We start from the raw sequence: 23,370 nt of genomic DNA, 5'->3' as shown, positions 1-23,370 counted from the left end.
TGTATTTATTGCTGCACTACATGTGGCTGGTGGACTGATACATTGTTGCTCAGGGCCTGACTGTAGTGCAGCAGTAAATGTGACACCCTGGATGTACATTAACATAACAATTTGTTCCTGGTCCTTTATGAATTATATAACAATATAACACCTTTGCTGGTGCATACTGAAAGGTATCTCCAGATCTACCCAGGCAGCTGAATCACACCTTTAACACTCTGATTGCTTGCTCAATCATAATGCTTGTGCTTATGTCATTTCTGTTGTACCTTTTCCTGTATGTCAGTGGTAGGGCTCCCCACAATTGTCATCAGTCATGTCCTTAGAGAGTGACCCTTCTCTCCAAGGAATAATCTGCTTTGAGGTATGAATATCTGTGGGAGAATTGACGAGTGCAGGATGAATTCATCATGGTAGCTCCCTAGGTATCTTGCACAGACCTGCAGGATGATCTTTCTGTGGTTGCAGACTGGCTGAACATTAATGGAGCAAAATCACTTTCGCTTGGTGAAAACTCCAGGGTGATCTGGGGGCACCTTGATTGTCACATGAGTACCTGGGCCTGTGGGAATCCAGCCAGAGCATCAAATCTGAGTATTTGCTCATTCTGACTGAACTCATCAGCAATGAAGTGCATGTCAGTGCCATTCTGGCAAATATGGCATCTGTCACCTGGGAGATGTACTTTTGAAACTCTGCAAATGTCATGAGCAAATCCCTGCAAAGGGTGGGAGGTGATTTTTTTTTAATTCATTGGATATGGGTGTTGCTGGCTAGGCCAGCATTTATTGCCAGGGTGCATTGTCACTTGTTCAGGGTGCATTTTAAGAACCAACCTGGGTCTAGAGTCACATGTAGGCTAGACCAGACCAGACCAGGTAAGGAAGGTAGATTTCATTATACCCTAAAGGGCATTAATGAACCTGATGGGTTTCATGGTCATCATCAAATTCTGCCGCGGTGGGGTTTGAACCCAGGTGCCCAGAGCATTACCCTGGGTCTCTGGAATACTAGTCCAGTGACAATACCACTATGCCACCGCCTCCCCAATTAAAGTCTGTTCACATTTGCAACCATTGGTTCACTTGGCAGAATGTCTTCTTCCACAAGGCTACCTCCTCAAGTGATGACACTAAGTCATGTCCAGGAAGTTATCCTCTGCCTTTAAATCCTGTGCTGGGGGTATTGCCTCTGTGAGTTGGAGCTCTGTCCTGTGTCAGCCCCTCTGTCCTGTGGAGCAGTAGGGAGTTGAGAAGAAGGCAGATGCTGCTCCTGCTGGTGTTGCTGCTGCTGCTCCTCCTGTTTCTCATCTGAGGTCCAAGATAATAATGCACAAGTGACTCCCATTAAGCTGTGAAAAGCGACAGCTGGAAGGTGAAAATCAAAGGCAGAAAACTACAAGGTAGAAGAAATTACCTCCAAGTATTGGAAATCAGCTCTAAAGGAGTGAAAATATAACCTCAGAAAAGTCTGGTAAGCAAAATCGTTCACTTAGGCAAGGGAGCAGCTGTCAGATTTCTGTATTTAAAGCCATTTTTGCCTATCAGCTGCACAGTAATGTCAATTCCCACTGCTCTCTCACCTTGTTTTACTTGTTGGTTTCCAGGAAGCCTGTGTGCACGGAATTAAAGCCTGGGTTAAAATTCTAGTTAATGAGCCTTTTAACATATTTAAATAGAAGACCCGCCTATCCTGCGGGGATCCCCTGCACTCTGAAGAACATGCTTGGGTTAAAACAAAAACAGAAAGTGCTGGAAAAACTCAGCAGGGTCTAGCAACATCTGTGGAGAGAGAAACAGAGTTAATGTTTCGAGGCCGTATGACCAATAAAGGGTCATATGGGCTCAAAACATTAAGTGTTTCTCTCTCCACAGATGCTGTCAGACCTGCTGAGTTTTTCCAGCATTTTCTGTTTTTGTTTCAGATTTCCAGCATCCGCAGTATTTTGCTTTCATTTGCTTGGGTTGTAGAAGTCAATGGGTTTCTGCTGGCTTCCCTGTATGTCAGCAGCTTCAAATGTTTGAATTTATTTTAAGATTAATATAATAAATAAGATGTTAGAACTGAAAATAGTAAGGTTGTTTAACTGGATTTATCAGACCATGATGAAATGTCCTGTTGGAAGCATTTTCCAGGGATTACATCACCACATCTCAATTTCTATTGTAATTAACAATCAATGGCAAAACTCATACATAATCGAAGAGCACATGGTGAAACCAGTGGTGGACCTCAATTCCATAAATCACTGACCCATGTCAGCAAACTATTGCTAGACCGTATGAGAGGAAGAACTTGGAGCAGGCAGCATGTATGGTATGTGTTTGGGGTTTAGAAATGCAATGTTGTACTGGCCATCTGGCTTGCCATAGTCATGTGACTTTGCCATGAGGCACTCTGCTTCTGGGGGCAGCCATCTTGGGTCAGTTCAATAAAGGCTCTCACTGAGTGAGTACACGCTGAAGAAGTACAGCTGTTCTTATACTTGAAACATGGTGTTGGAAGTGAAGAAAACATAAATTTTTGAACCCTGCAAAAGGAGCAGAGAAGACACTAAGAACCCAGGAACACAGAGAGGTTCAAATCCACAAAAAAGCTGTGAAAAGAACAAAGGCTGCAAAGTCTGCATGTGAGACAGCTCAGAAAGGCACACAGAGTAGTACAAATCTACACAAAAGCTGCTGCATAAAGGACAAAAGAAAAGCACATACAGGCTGCAAGTGAACCCACTGGCTGCAGAGAAAAGGACAAAGGAAACACGGACAGAGGCTGCATATAAATTACTGAGTAAAAATGGCTGCAGTAAATTTTCCAATGCCATCTCCAGTCCAATTGAAAAATGATGCATGGCAAAACTGGCAGTTTTTCCACTCACAATGGCAAAACTATGAGATTGCAACAGATTTAATGAACAGGCCTGAACCAACAAGAGTAGCCACACTGTTAACACTGCTGGAGAAGGACTGCTACAAAGTGTATACCACTCTAAGTCTAACAGATGAGCAAAGAAAAAAAAGATGACATAGATTTTGGAAGCCTTGAATGCACATTTTGAACCCCGAGTGAATGTTACATAAACATTGTGTAATCAAAACTAGGGCTCAGAATGAAAACAAAACCATTGAATGATATGTCACAGCAGTAATGCAGCTTGCAGAATCAGGTGAATTTGGACAGCTGAAAGATGATCTAATTAAAGATAGTTTGGTCTTAGGTGTGAGAGATCCTTGGGTGAGAGCAAGTCTGGTGAAAGATGAGAAACTGACGCTAAAGAAAGCGATAGACATGTATTGAAATGCAGAAGTTGTGAAATTTCAGCTGGAGCATATGTATGGCAGAACAGACCAGGAGATACATTTTGCTGAGAGATAATCCAAGCCAAAAGAGCTGAGCAATCGCAGACATTGGGCAGGATGCAAATGCTGCAGAGGACAGCATGCACAGGAAAAGATGGAATGTCTGGCCAGGGGAAAGCAGCATTTGAACTGCAAGAAGCAAAATCATTTCGCACACAGATGCTTGACCAGACAAAATCAAAACAAGCCTATACTGATGGCCAATGGAGAGAAACCAGTAGACTAGTCTGATAACACTGATAGAATCATACACGATACAATAGGTTGGTTCAGTCAAGTCCATAGGTGACAGTTTGTGACTGTTACAATGATGACCCCAGAGGGAGAGTATCAAGCGAATAAGAAATATCAGATAGAAATTGGTGTGTCATGCAACATCATGACCTTCACAGACTTGTGCGAAGTGGCTCAACGTGGTGATCCAAAAATGAAGCCCTTGAAAGCAAGAATGAGGCTATATGATGGAACAATACTCATACCAAGAAGAGAAATTAGTCTGAGAGCCTAATGCAATGGCAAGAAAGATCTAGAGCTCCAGATCATAAATGGGACACAACGGTCACTCATCTCAGCTGAAGCAAGTCTAAAGCTTGGACTGCTAACCCTGAACGTACCAACAGGGAATGAACAGAAGACTCCAGAGCGAGGGAGACAGAAGACCCCAGAGAGAGGGAGACAATATTCAAGTAAACCACAAAATGGTTGCCGACCATGTCAGTGCAATGAAATGCACAAGCCAAAGGTAAAGGAAAGTGTATACTCGAGCTGAATTGGAAGATTTGCAGGGCAAGACCCCAGCTGAATCTATACCTTTGCAAACACACGATAAACTGAAGTCTTCAATGAACCAAGCTGTGCGAGATATGAACAAACACATTTCAAGGACAACACAAAGGTACCAGGAGGAAAAAATGAACCACAATTCAACAGTTGGCAACTCAAAGCAGGAGTTGAAAACACTGTACAGGTGCAACTGCAGGCACATGCACTCAACTAGCAAAGCTGCTCCGTCACCACAATCAGCTGGTCAGGGAGAAGGGATCTCACCAGCTGTACTGAGTGCAGAACTACCATCAACCCCATAGGTCCACAAGTCCCGAACAACAGCAGTGGAACACCAACAGTCGTCAAGGCAACAATCACCACAGGAACAACAGTCCCTTGACAAGGAACATTACCCAGATGAACAGCCAATGTCAAAGAACACCAAAGAATGATTAAAAGATTAATAAGGAGGGAAAAATTAAAGCATGAGAGAAAGCGAGCTAGAAATATAAAGACAAACAGTAAGAGTTTTTATAGATATTTTTTTAAAAAGAGTTAACAAAGTGAGTGTTGGTCCAATAGAAAGTTAGTCTGGGGAATTAACAATGGAAAATAAGGAGATGGCAGATGACTTGAAAGGTATTTTGCATCGGCCTTCAGAATAGAGGCTGCAAGTAACATCCAAGAAATAGCCGTAAATCAAGAATTGGGAGGGAGGAACTCAAGAAAATTACAATCTCCAGGAAAGTGGTACTCAGCAAGCTGTTGGAACTGCGGGTTGACAAGCCCTGATGGAATTCATCCTAAGGTCTTAGAAGTGGCTAGTGAGATAGTTGATGCATTAGTTTTAATTTTCTAAAATTCACTAGATTTGGGGGAAGATTCCTTTAGATTGGAAAATAGTCAATGTAACTCCTTTATTCAAAAAGGGAGGGAGACAGAAAGCAGGAAACTATAGGCCAGTTAGCTTAAAATCTGTCATAGGGAAGATGTTGGAAGCTATTAGTAAAGATGTTATAACAGGGCACTTAGATAAATTCAAGATAATCAGGCAGATTCAACATGGTTTTGTGAAAGAGAAATCATGTTTAAACAATGTATTGGAGTTCTTTGAAGAAGTAACAATGCTGTGGATAAAGGAGATCAGGTGGATGTACTGTACTTAAATTTCCAGAAGGCATTTGATAAGGTGCCTCATTAAAGGTTATTACAGAAAATAAAAGCTTATGGTATACGGGGTAACATATTGGCATGGATAGAAGATTGGCTAGCTAGCAGGAAACAGAGTCGGCATAAATGACTCATTTTCTGGTTGGCAAGATGTGATGAGTGGTATGCCACAGGGATCAGTGCTGGGGCCTCAGCCCTTTACAAATTGTATAAATGATTTGGATGAAGGGACCAATGGTATGGTTGCTAAATTTGCTGATGACACAAAGGTAGGTAGGAAAGTAAGTTGTGAAAGGACATAAGGAGGCTACAAAACAATATAGATAGGTTAGGTGAGTGGGCAAAGATCTGGCAAATGGAGTATAATATAGGAAAACTTGAAATGTTTATTTTGGCAAGACGAATAAAAGGCATATTATCTTAATGGTGAGAGATTGCAGAGCTCTGAGATGCAGAGGGATCTGGGTGTCATAGTGCATGAATCGCAAAGGTTAGTATGCAGGTGCAGCAAGTAATTAGCAAAGCTAGTAGAATGTTATCATTTATTGCAAGGGGAATTGAATACAAGAGTAGGGAAGATATGCACAAGGGATTGATGAGACCACATCTGGACAACTGTGTACAGTATCGGTGGTCTTATTTAAGCAAAGATGTAAATGCATTAGAAGCAGTTCAGAGAAGGTTTACTAGATTAATACCTGGAATAGGCATGTTGTCCAATGAGGAAAGGCTCAACAGACTAGGTTTGTATCCAATGGAGTTTAGAAGAGTAAGAGGCGACTTGATTGAAACATATAAGATCCTGAAGGGACTTGACAGGGTGAATGTGGAAAGGATATTTCCTCTTGTGGGAGAATCTACAACTTGGGGTCACTATTTCAAAATAAGGGGTCGCCCATTTAGGACAGAAATGAGGAAAATTCTTCTCTGAAGGTTCTGAGACTTTGGAATTCTCTTCCTCAAAAGCTGGTTGAGGCAGAGCCCTTGAATACCTTTAAGGCAGAGGTAGATAAATTCCTGATAAACAAGGTTGTGAAAGGTTATCGGGGGAGGCAGGAATATGTGGTTAAAATAAGATCAGCCATGTTCTTACTGAATGGCGGAGCAAACTCAAGGGCCAAGTGGCCTACTCCTGCTCCTAATTCGTATGTTCGTATGTCAACGCACACACGTTGCATTAAGAGGCCTGCACGGTTTAAAGAGTATATGTGCAATGCATGTGCAGAGACTGATGAGTAGACTAAACAGTTGTCAATGCATGAGAAGAGTGGGTATATAGTGGGTAACTTGGGCAACTCACAGTCACACAGGATTTTGCACCAAATGTCTTTTGATTGCTAGGAAAAAAGGGGATATTGTATTTTTTTTAACATGAAAAAGGGCATGTTTGGGTTTTGGAAATGCAATGCTGTACTGACTAACTGGCTTGCCATAGTCATGTGACTATGCCACGAGGCATCCTGCTTCTGTACACAGACATCTTGGGTCAGTTCAACGAAGGCTCTCACTGAGTACACACTAAAGAAGCACAGCTGTCCTCATACGTGGAACGGTATGCATCTTGCTTTTCATACATTCCTATGTTTACTGTGAATGGGAGTTTTGCCACAATGGCCTGAAGCAGTTCATTAAACTTCATCCAGGACTGTTTCTGATCTTCACGTCAAGCTGGGGGAATCAGTATGTACATTTCACCCTGCTTTCCTGGTGTTATAGTTGTAGTTTCCTCACCCATCCGATAGAAATAAGATATTCTTCTTCCTCTTTTCTTGACTAAAGCCTTCATGGCATTGTTTGAGAATCCGTGCATTCTCCCAGTGAATGTTTTCTACCCATGAGAACACAGAAGCATGCTACTGCACAACTGTAGGTGAGGTGAGAGTGACTGCCCTTGATGCCAAGGCAGCATTTGACTGAGTGTGGCATCAAGGAGTCCTAGCAAAACTGGAGTCAATGGGAAACAGGGGGAAAACTCTTCGCTGGTTGGAGTCATACCTAGCACAAAGGAAGATGGTTGTGGTTGTTGGATGTCAGTCATCTCAGTTCTAGAACACCACTGCAGAAGTTCCTTAGGGTAGTGTCCTAGGCACAGACGCCTTCAGCTGCTTCATCAATGACCTTCCGTCCATCATAAGGTCAGAAGTGGGGATGTTCACTGATGATTGCACAATGTTCAGCACCATTCACTACTCCTCAGATACTGAAGCAGCCCATGTCCAAATGCAGCAAGACCTGGACAATATCCAGGCTTGGGCTGACAAATGGCAAGTAACAGTCATACCACACAAGAGTCAGGCAATGACCATCTCCAGCAAGAGAGAATCCAACCATCGCCCCTTGACATTCAATAACATTACCATCATTGAATCCCCCACTATCAACATCCTGGGGGTTACTATTGACCAGAAACTGAACTGGACTAGCCTTATAAATACTGTGGTGACAAAAGCTGGTCAGAGGCTAGGAATCCTGTGGCAAGTAACTCACCTCCTGACTCCCCAAAGCCTGTCCACTATCTACAAGGTAAAAGTTAAGAGTGTGATGGAAAACTCTCCACTCGTCTGGATGAGCGCATCTCCAACAACACTCAAGAAGCTTGACACCATCCAGGACAAAGCAGCCCACTTGATTGGCACCCCATCCACAAACATTCACACCCTCCACCACCGACACACAGTGGCAGCAGTGTGTACCATCTACAAGATGCACTGCAGGAACTCACCAAGCCTCCTTAGACAGCACTTTCCAAGCCAGGAAGGACAAGAGCAGCAGATAGATGGGAACACCACCACCTGGAAGTTCCCCTCCAAGCCACTCGCCATCCTGACTTGGAAATATATCGCCGTTTCTTCACTGTCACTGAATCAAAATCCTGGAACTCCCTCCCTAATAGCACTGTGGGTGTACCTACACCACATGGACTGCAGCAATTCAAGAAGGTAGCTCATCACCACCTTCTGAAGGGCAATTAGGGATGGGCAATAAATGCTGGCCTAGCCAACGACGCCCACACCCCATGAATGAACTAAAAAAATTCACAATATGCAGCACACCATCCGTTTAAGAGGTGCATCCCAGCAAGAACTAATGCTGGGCACATCCAAAATCTTTTTGCTTAATAAGCAAACTGTTCAATTACTTGTGCGATCCATGCTGATGGTTCATCAATTAAATTTAAACGAGGCACGTCACTTAAAAGGATTCATGGCTTATACTGACACATCAAGTGAGTGATGCAATCATCCTATCCACTCTGTGTCCATTTTGGGTGTGGCTCAGTTCATAGCACCCTCGCCTTTGAATCAGAGGGTTGTGGGTTCATGTCCCACTCCTGGAAACCAAGAACTGTGATTGTACTCGAATGAGTTGCAGTCTGTGACTGTTGATAACTCAAAAGAGTTTGAAAGTTCCTCACACAGGGCAGAATTTTTCCGTCGGCGAGCTAGGGGAACCCCTGACGTCATCCCGCCCCATTTAAATATTCAGGAATGCGGGTAGACAGCGCGATCAGCTGTCCGCCCGCCGACCTGTCAATGGCCAATTGAGGCCATTGACAGGATAATTAAGCCAATTAAAGGCCCTGCCCTTTCAACCTTAAGGTTGGTGGGCAGGCCAGGAGCCCCGGCAGGCTTCTGAAAAAACATGAAACCTCATCCACTAGCAAGATGTTTCATGTCTGTTTTAGAAAACCTTAATAAAGTTTATGTGATATTTATTAACAGGTCCCATCTCGTGTGACATTGTCACTTGAGGGGAACAAGTTAATTTTTTTATTTTTCTAGTTTTCAACTTTCAAAAACTCAGCGCTCTCCCTGAGGCAGCACTTAGTCTCAGGGAGATGTGTGCTCTTCTGCGCGTATGCACGAAAGAGCGCACTCTGACAGTTGGGGAATCGAACCAGTCGGGCGGCCCACTGGGTGGGCCTTAATTGGCCCACCCACTCAAAATGGCGGCAGGGCCCATTTTGGCGGCGGCGATTGGCTGCCTGCCCGCCACCGAGCCGGTGGGGCCCACCCGCCCATCAAGAGCATAATTCTGCTCACAGTGTCTCAAGGCAAAGAAATAACCATTACTTCTGGAATTCTGTTATTTCCTCAGAACTATGTAGCAGCACAATGAACTCTCACAGCCAGCTCTATGACATTTACCCATCTAAACTCCTTATAATGTCAAAGTAAGTATTTATCAAATAGTCAAACAAATAAAATATTTACACTCTGTAAACAATGGGATGATGGTCCGTGATTAATGTATTTAATTCCCGGGGTATCCCCACATCTCACTACACAATGTTAATATACTATCACAAATGGAAATTACATCTTAGTCTTTTCCATCACCCCAGGATAGATTCCATTGATAAATGAATTTTTAACACAGGTTTTTCATAATCAAATCAATAATGGAAGCTATTTGCTAGCCTCATGAATTAACTTTACCACAGAAGAGAAAATCATAAGAAACCCCAGATACGTAGTTGGCTGCTATTTTTAATATTCATTTATCCAAATTATTTGATACAATATTAAATCAGACAAAATGTCCTACTTGGTCACAACATGTTTCTCATGCTATTGCTACAAACCTCTGTGAACCATTCAAGAATACTGTCAATTTTATAGTTACGGATGTTTTTTATACTTCTGCCACACAGCATTGAATCTCATATATTAAATTGCTTAGGCTTGTAGCACAGTGAGTAATATCTGACCTCAAGTTGATGTGTTTGAACTTTATTCATATATACAATGTGAAAAAAATGATCCAGTAACTTTCATCTATCAAAGTACCAGTAACCTCACGGTCTGCAGAAGGCAGGATGGCAGAAAAAGTAAAAATGCTGACTTGAGTTTATAGCAGTCAAACTGTCATGAGTGAAATACATACAGGGAGAATATTCTGGTGGGAAGTAAAACCTCATATGAAAGACCAGTGCATTAAATTCAAGGCTGGCGATGACCACCTGAATTCCTATGTCACATTCAAATAACCCATGATGGCATACTAAGTAATATAACACATAGTAGGGCACTATATAGATGCTAGTTCTTTCCTCTTTGAGACACATAAATTAAAGTGCCTCATTGCTATCAACAGCAAAAGATCTCATCAATTACAAAAGCAAAGCAACAAAAAAATGTGATTTCAAATCAGATCTTCGGAATTCCATAGGCTTACATGGCAGTACATAATAATTAGCCATCCAGTGAAAGTTAAGACATAGAGAATAATCATAAAGTTTACCTATTTCAAAATATTGTATTCATTTTCAAACCATTACTTTACAATGTAATTGTGTTTAGTTTATGTTTTGACACATTTATATTCTTGAATGCTTCACAGACTTCCAAATCTAGTCATTTGAAAACCTTCACTCTGTTATGTGAGGATATTATACATTACTTTGTTTTTTTTAAAATAAGCAATTTTTAATGTTACCTCAGTTTAACTTAGATATTACAGTGTTTAGCAGCACTACTTGCTGGGAACTGCTGGTTTATATTTCAGGATCCTGAGGGAAACTGGAGAAGAAACAGCAGCAGCTTTAAATATAATTTTCCATAATCCTTTGCAAAGGAAAGTTGGGCTAGAGAACTGGAGGTGAAACATATGTCTTCCCTGTCCGAATAGAGATAAGTCAGGAAATGATAGGACAGTTATTCTTTAAACAGCCAGCTCACCTGGATATACAAACTGAGGGAACAATTTCAAAACTTGCTAACGAGACTACAGGGAGAGATTGGGATGCATTGTGCTGGCTTTGGGGAGGTGAGGGAGGGCAATAAGCGTAGAGATGAATTTCGGGAAGATCATCCCTTGGAAATTCAGTGATTGCCAGGGTACATTTTGTCATTTGGGGCATTGGCTATATGTATGCTGATGTGATTAAAATAAAGTAAATAAGGGTCCTGTGTTGTTTTGTGAAATTGAATTGTGTGAGTGCTGGATTTGCTGTTTTTTAGGCTGAACAGTTGACTGGCAGGAGGCATCAGTGGTATTGAAAATAATCCATTAGTCACTTTATACAGCTAGTGAGTTTGGTAAGCTTTTTTTACTTCTATGGTTGAGATATTTATTTAGCAGCTTCAGCAGTCTTTCCGCGCAAGGGTGTGGTAAATGGATGTGTTGTTGTTTCTTCCTTTGGGCCTGCAGCAGAAGGACGAGCAACAGCAGACAGGACTACAAAGCCTGCAGCTGCTGGAACTTGAGAGTGAAGGAGGACAGTGCATAGTCAGCCTTTTACAGCACTTAGATCTTCTAAAGCAGGATCTCCCACCTCAAGTGCCCTATGTCCAGCACTGCTACTTAACCAGGGAGACTGTGACTCCTGCGCCATCCAGCACCTCTTCAGCTCTATCACCAGTGAAACAAGTTGGATAGTGCATGGTGCACACTCCAACTGGTTCCATCCTTAAATGGCGATTAAGGTCTTATGTAGTCATATGACCCCAATATGCATATTAAAAGGGAGCCTACCATCTGAATAGGCAGGCACTTCAGCCACTCAACATCATCTTTAATGGGGTGCTGAATTTTTTTGTGTCTCATTTTGAAGCATTACTGCCTCACTAACACTGATTTTGGCAAGCAAATTCAATCTCTTCTAGGACTGAGACAGTTATAGATAGAAAATTTCAAGATTCTGAAGGACTAGGATTAGGCAAATGTGATAAACTATTTCCTTGTGTTGGCGAGATATTGACAAGGAAGTACAAATTCGAGCACAAGAAGGGACGTTAACAAGAACAAACTTCAAAGGATGATACATTCTACCATAGATGTCACTGAAGTAATGTCCATAAATATTTTTGTAAGTGAATTAAATAGTTTCTTGAAAAGAAACATAGGGCCGAATTTTGAGGTTGGTGGGCGGGCCCGGGAGCAGCCAGGAATCGGCTCGCCACCCGCGATTGGCCCCCGACTGCAATTTCACGCTAGCAGGCCAATTAAGGCCCACCCAGTGTGAAACGCGGCTCCCCACTGGCCAGGAAGGGGCGGGCGGGGGCCTGTTGGCTGCCGGGTCCAATGGTGACCCGGAGGCTGGTTTTAAAATGGCACAGGCAGTCCCTGGAAGGCTGCCATGGAAGAACGTCTCCTCTGCTTTGTCAATATTCAAGTTATGGAGTCGAGTGCGGCTGGACATGGCAGGCGGACGGGTAGGCCGGTTGGGCACTCGCCCACCCCCCCTCCCCCACCTGCTTTTTGAATGAGTGCCTCGTGGTCCTCCTGGAGGAGGTGGCTGCCAGCAGGGACACCCTTCTCCCCAAAGGCGGGAGGAGGAGGCCACTGCACCTCACCAAAAGGGCACGGGAGGAGGTTGCAGTGCTGGTTAGCAGCCATGACATTGTTGGAACACTTGGGTGCAGTGCCGGAAGAGGTTCAATGACCTGCTACGCTCAGGAAGTGTGAATACCGTGGTGGCATGGGTCAGTGTGCAGAAGTGTGGCCATCCCCCACCCACAAGGATCTCAAGTGCGCTGGAGTCTGAGTGCCAAATGTCAGTGATGACTGAGTTGGCCAAGGGGCTGCACTCTGGCTGCTTGGACTGAGTTGCCGCTTGAGGGCCATGACTCGGATGTGCCCTGCAAGGCTCTCCTCAGCTGGGGTTGGCCAGGCTGCAATGGCGCTGCAGGTAGAGAGTGGACTAATCAATGCTCCTCTGTCCTTTCAGGAGAAGACAAGCCATAACCAGGCCGAGAGGGCATGTACAGGAGGAGGCCCCCCCAACCTGCTGCTGCTGACTAGGTTCTAGCAGGATGCCCTCGAGCTGGAGAGCCAGCACGCTCCATGTGCAACCGGGCATGGCGAGGCAGAGGTGCCACATGAAGGTAAGAGTGCAGTGTACAACGGTGAGAGTTTTTGATTGTGCAATAATTCTAGTGTAGTCTCTTCATTGATGGGAGGCTCAAACCTGGAGTCCCCATTGATCATTCAAAGACAATGGCACCATGATGCAGATCTCCATTGTCTCACCAGGGTGCCTGGCATGCACAGTGACCGTGTGATGACTTTAAGTAATGACATGTCCTTGTTCTCCCTTTTAGATTCTCCAGCACGCACTCGCTCTTTGGACCCCGAAGGGCCACCCCTAATGCCGGAGGACCACTGGGCTTCATTTGCACCTGTGCCACACCCTCTCTCTGAACCAGGAACCAGCGCAGATACCAGCACCTCAGTGGGCATTAGATCGGAGGCTAGAATGTTGGTGTACATTGGTGAAGGCACTTCACACTCACTTGAGGTGCAGGTGGAGGCAGAAAGTGCCCAGGGCGCCGGCAGTCGGACGACTGCTGGGGACCAGGACGATGCTCAGTTGAAGGCTGATGATGAGACTCTGGAGTCGTTCATTAGGCAGCAGATGCTGGATGTCCAGCGAGATGTGCGGGAGGATCTAGCAGAGATCCATGATGGTATGCGTGGTGGAGGATTGCCTGAGGAGCGTGAGCACTTTGTTGACTCTCATTGCCAAAGGCACTGCCATTTCCTTTGAGAGTGTGGCAACTCTCATGGAGAGGCAGCTCCAGGGACAGAATCAGGGGTTCCTGGGGTTGCGCTCGGACCTGCAGCCCCCATAGAGGCACTGACCTCAGATGGTCAGTGCCAATGTGGGAGATGGATGAGGCACCCAATATCCCAGCTAGGTGAGCAGGGAGGTCTAGAGCTACCTCACGTTGGCACACAAGCTGCTTGTCATCTCTGAGGGCTCCCCATTGGGCGCTCTGGATGATGGCAGCAGCTCCTTCACCCCTCCGCCAGTGACCGTCGCATCTAATGAGGCTGTGATGACTCGGGGGATGCCAGCCGTGGCACTGGCTGCTCCCTCCCAGGCGAGGCCAGCACAGGCTCCACTGGCCAGAGAACGACCGCCAAGGTCATCCAGGCCAACAAGACAGCAGAGTCAGCAGGCTGTCTCCAATGCTAGTGCCAGTGAGGGGATGGGCACCAAGATGTGGCACTTGGAAGCGTAAGGTAAAGACACCATGAGCACAAGAGGGACTGTTCACGGGCAATTTTCTGTTCATTTATGGTTGGTTTATACGTCTGCTGGTGTGGACAGCAACACCAGTAACGGTAATGACATTATGCATTCACTGTGACAATAACATTAAATTTGCTTTAGTTCTGATGGCCTGAGTATGCTTCACCTTTTTTCTTTCTGGTGCAGGGTATGCCAATATGTAATGCTGGAGGTGAGTGGATCGATACTTTATTGCACAGGCACTGAGTGGTGGGTTAAATGAAAGGGTCATTTCAGACATCCGGAATGGAGGCAGCAGCCCTGGCATGAGTTGGAAGCAGATCTTTGATAGCCTAGCTGAAGGAGCGTTGGATCAAGGCATCCCTGGTGTCCCTACCTTCCTGGAGGCTACCGAGGTCTGCCTCTACACCCTCAGCATTCTCCTCACTGTGCTGCTCTTCTGACTCACCACTGGATTCATATTCCTTGGCCTGTGCAGCTGCATCAAGATCCTCTTCTGTGAGTGGGCTCCCCCTTGCCAGTGTCAGATTGTGGAGAGCGCAGCATGTGACCACTATCAGTGACACCTGCTCTGGGGGGTATTGTATTGCTCCCCCTGAACGTCCCAGGCATCGGAAGCGCATCTTGAGAAGACTTATGGTCCTCTCTAACACCGCCCTTGTGGAGGCATGACTTGTATTGTAACGCAGCTCTGCCCCTGTTCTTGGATGGCAGAGAGGCGTCATGAGCCACCTCTTCAATGGATAGCCCTGGTCACCCAGCAGCCATCCCTCCAGTCGGGCTGGAGCACTGGAGAGCCTCAGCACCTGAAGTGTCTCAGGATGTAGGCATCATGGGAGCTGCCACAGTACCTTGCACAGACTTGCAGAATCTGCATCCTGTGGTCACAAACTATCTGCACGTTCATGGAGTGGAATCCCTTCCTGTTGACGAAGGCATCCGGCTTACCCGCTGGCACCTTGATGGCAACATGTGTGCAGTCGATGGCACCCTGGACGAGGGGGAACCCAGCAATCGCTGCAAAAGCCGCTGGCTCGCTCAGCCTGGCTGACCTCATCCATATGGTAAAGAATAAAGCTCAGTGCCTGCCTGAACAGAGCTTCTGACACCAGCCTGACACAACTGCGGACAGCTGATTGGGAGACTCCTCACAGATCCCCCACTGACCCCTGGAAGGAGCCAGAGGCATAGAAGCTGAGGGCCACTGTGACCTTCAGAGCCACTGGCATGGGATGTCCACCCACACAGTCGGAGCTGATCTCAGACCCAATCATCTGACAAATGGGGGTCACTGTCTCCCTTGAGAGGCAGAGCCTCCTTCGGTATTGCACCTCAGACATATTGAGGTAGCTGCATCACTGCCTATAAACCCTGGCAGCAGGATAGCAGCATTTCTGCAGCCCCTTTTGCCTTGGACCACCTGCTGGCCCTGCACCCTTTGTGCCTGTGCCTCTCTTCCCACAGGCCCCTCCCCTGGAGGCTGCACTGGGACACGTGGCCTCCTCTCCCTTCTGCCCCTCTCTTCCTCCTCAGAGGAGGAGCCACCAGCGGAGACCACAATCCCCATTACCAGGGCAACGGAAGGCTCTTTGACACCTGGAAGGGTCCACACAGTCTGAATCCTCCAGGGGTCTTGCAGACACCAATAAGTCCTAACATGAAGCCTGGAAATGCTAAGAATGAAACCCCGAACAGAGATGAAGCTGCCAAGTACCAATAAGCAACCAGTAGCAAACCATCTCCAAAACTCTTCACTACTCACATTGGCAATGCTGCTGACCCATTTTATCCCAGTTTTTATCCCAGTTATCCCAGTGAGGTTTTTGAAATTGTCGGCTGCCCGCCTGTCCGTTTTGCCCGTGCGACGAGCGCTTGTTGCACGGCAACGTAAAATACAGCTTAATTGCCTTTTTAATGGCCTTAACTGGCCTCGCAATTGATGGCAGGCACGGCTCCAACTCCCACTCACCGCCTGCCGAGTGAAATATCACGCAAGTGTGCAATGACATCCGGATGCCCACCCGACATCACCACACACTATTTTACACTCGAGCATGTTGTGCGTGCACCCCGCACACTGAGTGCAAAATGCAGGCCATATTAAACGAGATGGGCAGTGTGCAAAAAAATTGAATTGGTGGTTGGCTCATGGAGATTAATTCTGATGGTGAACTCATGGGCTCACGCTCTTTACAGGCACAGTCTAGGCTTCTGTTTTATCAACATAGAAAACAAGTTACTAATCATCACAGCAGATCACCTTCTGTGCTGAAATCAAATTCAACTACACGCATAACTGGACCTGTTTTTTTAGAAAACCCCTTTGTGCATACACTTAAGTAAGGCAAACTGAAGGGAATGAATTATTAATAATTCTGTTTCATAGGCAGTAACATCTTAAATTAATGGGAGACAAATTATTTATAACAGTAAGGAAAACTAAAATAAAAAATATGCTTAATCTTATTAATTAATTGCGTGAGAGTTAGAGCGAAAGAAACTCCAGCTGACATTGTTGAAGTTATCAATTAAACTAAGTCAGTCTATGCCCTCCAGTGATGGGTATCTCCCATCGTTCCTTCTCCCAGGGTCAAAGTAAGTATGAAACATAGTCAGTGTACAGCTCTCAGGGAAAACGCCGCCACAAACTATAGAGCCTGAATTTTCGTAAAGCAAAAAAGGCTCCATGCCTAAGCCAAAATTCTGGAAGAGTCACCCCTAACCCAGCATCCACATTTTCATGGGGCCTGGGGGTGGGGGATGGGGGGGACGGTGCAGGGCAAAGGCAGGTTGTACTTTGCACTTGCTTGGTTGATGGCAGCAGCACCACATATAAAAGTGCAGCTGCCTTTACACAGATCCGATTTTCATTAGTCGGATTTCCAAAACATGACTCATGGGCTTTAGACATTGAATAAAAGGTCTAAAGCTGCCAGAGTTATTTTGGAGAGGTAAGGTACCCTTTTGGAGGGATGAGGTGCTCTTTGGAAAAGGTCAGGTGATGTTTGGAAGAGGTCAGGTACCCTTTTGTGATTGTTAATATTAGACATGAATGTGCGAAAAAGTGGAAGAGTCCTGTGGAACTGTCAAGCTGTCAAGGTATTTAAATCCCCAGGCTCTTTAAATTTTTGAAAAAAAAACATCCAGCCTGTTGCTGAAGAAAGCTGGTTCTTGCTGGTTCACTTTTTGTTGGCATAAGCCTGAGGGTTAACATTATAGAATTAATGCTGCTTGACTCCTTCCACAACCTATCATCATAGTAGGGGACCTGTAAATTCAAAGTTTGATTGACAGTTCCAAGTGGTTATGAATAGATTAGCTGCCTTTGATGTGAGGCTATATGTGAGGCTATGAATACAAATGTTTGTTTTCATTAATGATTAAGTACTTGAAGGAAGTGTTGGCTTTTATAAGAGATTAAGCTCTTGAAGGGAAGTGTCAGTGAAGCTAGGCAGGCCTTCCAACCACATAAAAACAAAATGCTGAAAAAACGCAACAGGTCTGGCAGCATCTGTGGAGACAGAAACACTGTTAACATTTCAAGGCCAATATGACTTCTTCAGAGCGGGTCTTCTAACCAGCCTGCCTTGGCACTCACCCGCCTCTTGTGACCACCTCTGAACTGCCTCCAGTGCCAGCAGGCTGGACCTGATCATGCTCCCGTCCCCCCCTCCCCTACCCCACTGCAGCAAACCGTCTGCTTGCGGGGTTGTTTCCATGGAGACAACAGTTTCCCACGTGGTGAAAATCCAGCCCCATGTATCGGTGTTTATCAATGAATAAACATTTTCACTTTCCAAATACAGTAAATCTGGTTTCAGGATGGAGTTGAAGTACAGTGAATGAAAGTTATTGGCACCAAGGTTATATTTTCTTTGGAATGTATATACATTGCATCTTAAAGAAAAACTTTGCTGTCAAATTTTCCAGCAAGTACATAATGATTATAAATAAATCTTATACAGACATTTATGGTCACTGTTAGAGTCTCTAAAAAACAAGCACAACGTACCCTGCTTGAATATTAATGCTATCTCTGTTCTGACAGAAGATTTTTTGCCATCATTTTCTAGTAGAAAAGGGCAGTTGAGTCTCATGTAATCTGAAAGCTGTCATATCACTTAGGACAGATAAATTACAGCTGCCATTTCAACAGAAAATCCTTTATCTACAAAGCAACATTCTCAGCTGTCATGTGAATCTAAATTAGTTACTTCATATTTCTTTTTCTAGAGGCATGATTAATTCTCTCAACTTTTAAAAATTTTATTAATGCCATTTCTAAACACAAAATGAGCAGCATAAACGAGGTGCATTTTCCCCTGCATTATAAACAATACCTTAAGAGTATAAGTGTTTCTGAATATGAGGCAATAGAATGTGTCTAAGCCCACAGTGTTCCATGAACAAAAGTAAAATACTGTGCATGCTGGAAACCTGAAATTGGAACAGAAAAATGTTAGAAATGCTGAGCAGATCAGGCAGCAATTGTGGAGAGAGAAGCAGACTTAATGTTTCATGTCTGTGACCTTTGTGGTGTTATTTTGTTGTGTGTTTTGCTGATAGATCAGACTTGAAACATTGGACTGAATTCTTCTGCTCCCATGGAGGAGGGTTAGGAGGCGGAACTGGCTGCAAAATGAGAAAAATAGCATGATAGGTCACATCCCGGACATGTTCCCACCTCCGAGCAATCTTGCCAAAGGCTACCTACGTGGCAGTCAATTAGGGCAATTAAGTGCCCACTTGGGGCAAATTGGTGAATCTGCCAGAATCTTCCCCGATGCACCTCCCACAGAGACTGAAGCCCAAGCAGGTGCCTGGAGACAGCTTACCAGTGGCAGGCCACAGGAGGACCAGCGGCATTTCATATGATTCCCTTCATCACAGAGCCACGGGGTTCAGAGGGCCACAGCAGCAGCTAATATCTAAGGAGTAACTCCTCCACACTGATGGCCTGACAACTGTGGAAAATGCTTTACTTTTAGCTTTGCTGAACTGTTCAGAGAACACCGCCATCTTGAGGTGCCCTCATGCTCCCCTACCTGCATGAGCAGCACTCACCTCTGCTGATGGGACTGCTTGCCAGCCTATGCTGCAAGCCCTCTGGGTGTCCCACCTCAGGGGCCTGCAAAACATCCTTAATGTCCAATGAATATGGAGGTGGCTAATAAGGGCCATGGAAGGCTGCACCTGAAGACACCCTGAAAACATATCACGTTCCCCATATTGTCCCAATGTCAGGGTCCCGATGACCATCAGAAAATTCAGCCTGTTGACTCTGTTTCTTTCCCCACAGACACAGCCAGATCTGTTGAATATTTCAAGAATTTTCTGTTTTGCTTGCTACATGGGTGTGTTTAAATATGCACGTGTGTATTTGTCTTTTCTAAAGGCATAGGTTAAATATAAAAAGTACAGAGGAGGTAGGTTTTCAGGCTAGAAGGACATAGCGGTCGATTTGTCTAGGGAAGAGTGTGTAGATAGCCTGGATCATGTTGAAATCAAAAAAGAGGTGTTAGACGTCTTGAAGAATATTAAGGTGGATAAGTCCCCAGGGCCAGATGGGATCTACCCCAGAGTACTGAGGGAGGCAAGGGAGGAGATTGCTGGGGCCTTGACAGAAATCTTTGTATCCTCACTGGCTACGGGTGAGGTCCCAGAGGACTGGAAAATGACCAATATTGTTCCATTGTTTAAGAAGGGTAGCAGGGATAATCCAGGAAATTACAGGCCGGTGAGCCTTACGTCAGTGGTAGGGAAATTATTGGAGAAGATTCTTTGTGACAGGAATTACCACCATTTGGAAGCAAATGGGCATATTAGTGAGAGGCAGCATGGTTTTGTGAAGGGGAGGTCGTATCTCACTAACTTGATCGAGTTTTTCGAGGAAGTGACAAAGATGATCGACGATGGAAGGTCAGTGGATGTTATCTACATGGATTTCAGTAAGGCCTTTGACAAGGTCCATCATGGCAGACTGGTACAGAAGGTAAAGTCGCACGGGATCAGAGGTGAGCTGGCAAGATGGATACAGAATTGGCTTGGTCAAAGAAGACAGAAGGTAGCAGTGGAAGAGTGCTTTTCTGAATGGAGAGCTGTGACTAGTGGTGTTCCGCAGGGATCAGTGCTGGGACCTTTGCTGTTTGTAGTATACGTAAATGATTGGAGGAAAATGTAACAGGGCTAATTATTAAGTTTGCAGATGACACTAAGGTTGGAAGAGTTGCAGATAGTGAAGAGGATTGTCAAAGGATACAATGGGATATAGATCAGTTGGAGACTTGGGCAGAGAAATGGCAGATGGAGTTTAATCCAGGCAAATGCAAGGTAATGCATTTTGGAAGGTCTAATACAGGTAGGAATTATACAGTAAATGGCAGAACCCTTAAGTGCATCAACGGGCAGAGGGATCTGGGTGTACAGGTCCATAGGTCACTGAAAGTGGCAACGCAGGTGGATAAGGTAGTCAGGAAGGCATATGGCATGCTTGCCTTCATCGGCAGGGGTATTGAGTATAAAAGCTGGGAAGTCATGCCGCAGCTGTATAGAACCTTGGTTAGGCCACACTTGGAATATTGCGTACAATTCTGGTCACCACATTACCAGAAGGATATGGAGGCATTGGAGAGGGTGCAGAGGAGGTTTGCCAGGATGCTGCCTGGTCTGGAGGTTATTAGCTATGAGGAGAGGTTGGAGAAACTCGGACTGTTCTCATTAGAGCGAGATTGAGGGGCGACTTGATAGAAGTTTACAAAATTATGAGTGGCATGGACAGAGTAGATAGTCAGAAGCTTTTTCCCAGGGTGGAAGAGTCAATTACTAGGGGACATAGATTTAAGGTGAGAGGAGAAAACTATAGAGGAGATGTGCGGGGCAAGTTATTTACGCAGAGCGTAGTGAGTGTCTGGAATTCGCTGTCAGAGGAGGTGGTGGAAGCAGGTACGATAGTGGTGTTTAAGAGACAGCGTGACAAATACATGAATAGGATGGGAATAGAGGGATACGGACCCCGGAAGTGCAAAATGTTTTAGTTTGACAGGCAATATGATCGGCGCAGGCTTGGAGGGCCGAAGGGCCTGTTCCTGTGCTGTACTTTTCTTTGTTCTTTGTTCTAGATACATCATGTATTTTTTGTATGCTTTTTACAAACTGTTTTTATTCTTTTCTCTCTGTATTATGTATTTGGGTAAAAACTGCAGTTTCTGAATATGCACAGTGGAAGAATCTCCTGTGAATACTCCAACGTAGGTTGTAAGTAAACAAAGCTCAAGATTCAACAGTTGCAGGTTTCAACCTGAACCTCTCCATTCTCGCCAATGATGCCCTATCTCAAATTTTCTCTTCCTCTCTAAAATTTTGCAATGTGTTGCTTCAGAACTATGCTCCCACCTATCACCATGCTTTATTTACTCTAGTTTCCCAGCACCTTACCAAGGCGATATTGATCAAAGCAACAAATAATGTCCTTTGTGACTGTAATCCAAGCTCCCTGTTTCTTGTCATCCTCTCTGTTAGCTTTGACATGGTGATCGTACCAGCTTCCTCCAATGTCTGTCCTCTGCAGTGCATCTCTGAGGCCCTTTCTGCCCTGGCCCCACTTTTACCTGGCTCAGCATCAGCAGAACAGTGCTGCCAACATCTTCTCTCGCTCTCCTTGCAAGCTCGACTATGCTGTGCCTCGGGGTTCCATTCCACGTCCCCTCCTCATCACATACTAAATGCTAATTGGCAACATTACTGGGAAACACAGGAGCTGGAATTTTCCACTCCCGTTGGTGGCTGGTGTGTTTGGCGGCATGAGTAGACAATATGGCAAGAAGGCCAAAAATCGGTTTTATGGCATTGTGAAACGAATTTACGATCGTCCGCTCCGCCCATCAATGATTTCCAACTTTGGGAACTTAATTTTAATGCATTTGCATCTCATCATTGTACCCACATGCCAGAATCATCCCTCTCACATCAAATTTACCTCCCACGTCAGCCTGACTTCTGAATGGCGTGATTTACAACTGCCTTTAAAAGGCATGTATCTGGTGAGCTGAACTTTGAGGGGAACTCGGAGGTGAGTGCACACAACATTGCACAGCGCTTACGAGGGTTGCCCGTAGGACATCAAGGAAGAGGCACCGTGCATTCTGTTGTGGGGTGGCGGGGGGGGCACAGGCAAGTTGTGTTTTCCAGGTTGGCTTTCATTGCAGTGCCGAGACAAGGGCTCCAGTGCGGGGTGGGTGGGTAAAGGGGGGCCAAGGCAGCACAGATTGATGGAAGTACACAAGCACATGGCATGGAGGTGGGGAGGGTGAAGGAAGTGGCCATGCACTTGGAAAATCTTGTCAAAAGTGAGAATTCTTCCACAGCTGAGACCGTTCACCAGCGGCTCCATTGACAGAGTCATGACTCTGAAGCATTCTGTCCACTCAAGCATCGCAAAAGTATGAATGTGCCATCAAATGCTACAGAATGTTTCGTCCTCAGGTGCAGAGTACAAATAAATGTGCATTTCAGGGGGCTGTGGAACAACTGGACAACTGGGCAAGTTGTAGAATCCCCTTGTGAAAGCTAGCCATGGAGCAGTCACTGCTGGAGGTGCTCAGAGCCTCTTGCAATGTCTTTATTCAGGTTTAGACCAGTATCCCTCATGGTTCAAGCTAACAGTGCAGCCTTTCAGTGTGGGTTAGGAGAATGCCTGCATCTGAGCTGAGAGCACGGCATACAGTCCAGTGGCCAAAGCTGCCACCAATCGGTCAAGTGGGGTGGGGTGGAGGTGGGTGGGGTCTTAGACAGCCATGAAGCACACTACGCACTCATGGCCGGTGTTCTTCGGCATGCGTGAAGGGACCTTGAGACACAATGGAGCCAGAGACTTAACCAAGAGAGGTCCTTAGGACACATATGCTAACCCACACATCTCCCTCTTTGATTGTGCGGGAGGGGAACATCAGGATCATAGAGCCTGGTAATTTAGTAGTATGCCTCATAGTGAGCAGAGAAGAAGGAGAAGAGTGCGACGGAGGTGCCCGGCTCGCCAATGGGAAGAGCACCACCTTCAAGATGAAGGTGCAGCAGGGCCTCCTGTGTGTGCAGCTGAAGATC

This window comes from Cetorhinus maximus, chromosome 22 (assembly GCF_964194155.1).
Source record: "Cetorhinus maximus chromosome 22, sCetMax3.hap1.1, whole genome shotgun sequence".
Classification (NCBI taxonomy): domain Eukaryota; kingdom Metazoa; phylum Chordata; class Chondrichthyes; order Lamniformes; family Cetorhinidae; genus Cetorhinus; species Cetorhinus maximus.
Note: the sequence above shows the minus strand (reverse complement) of the source record.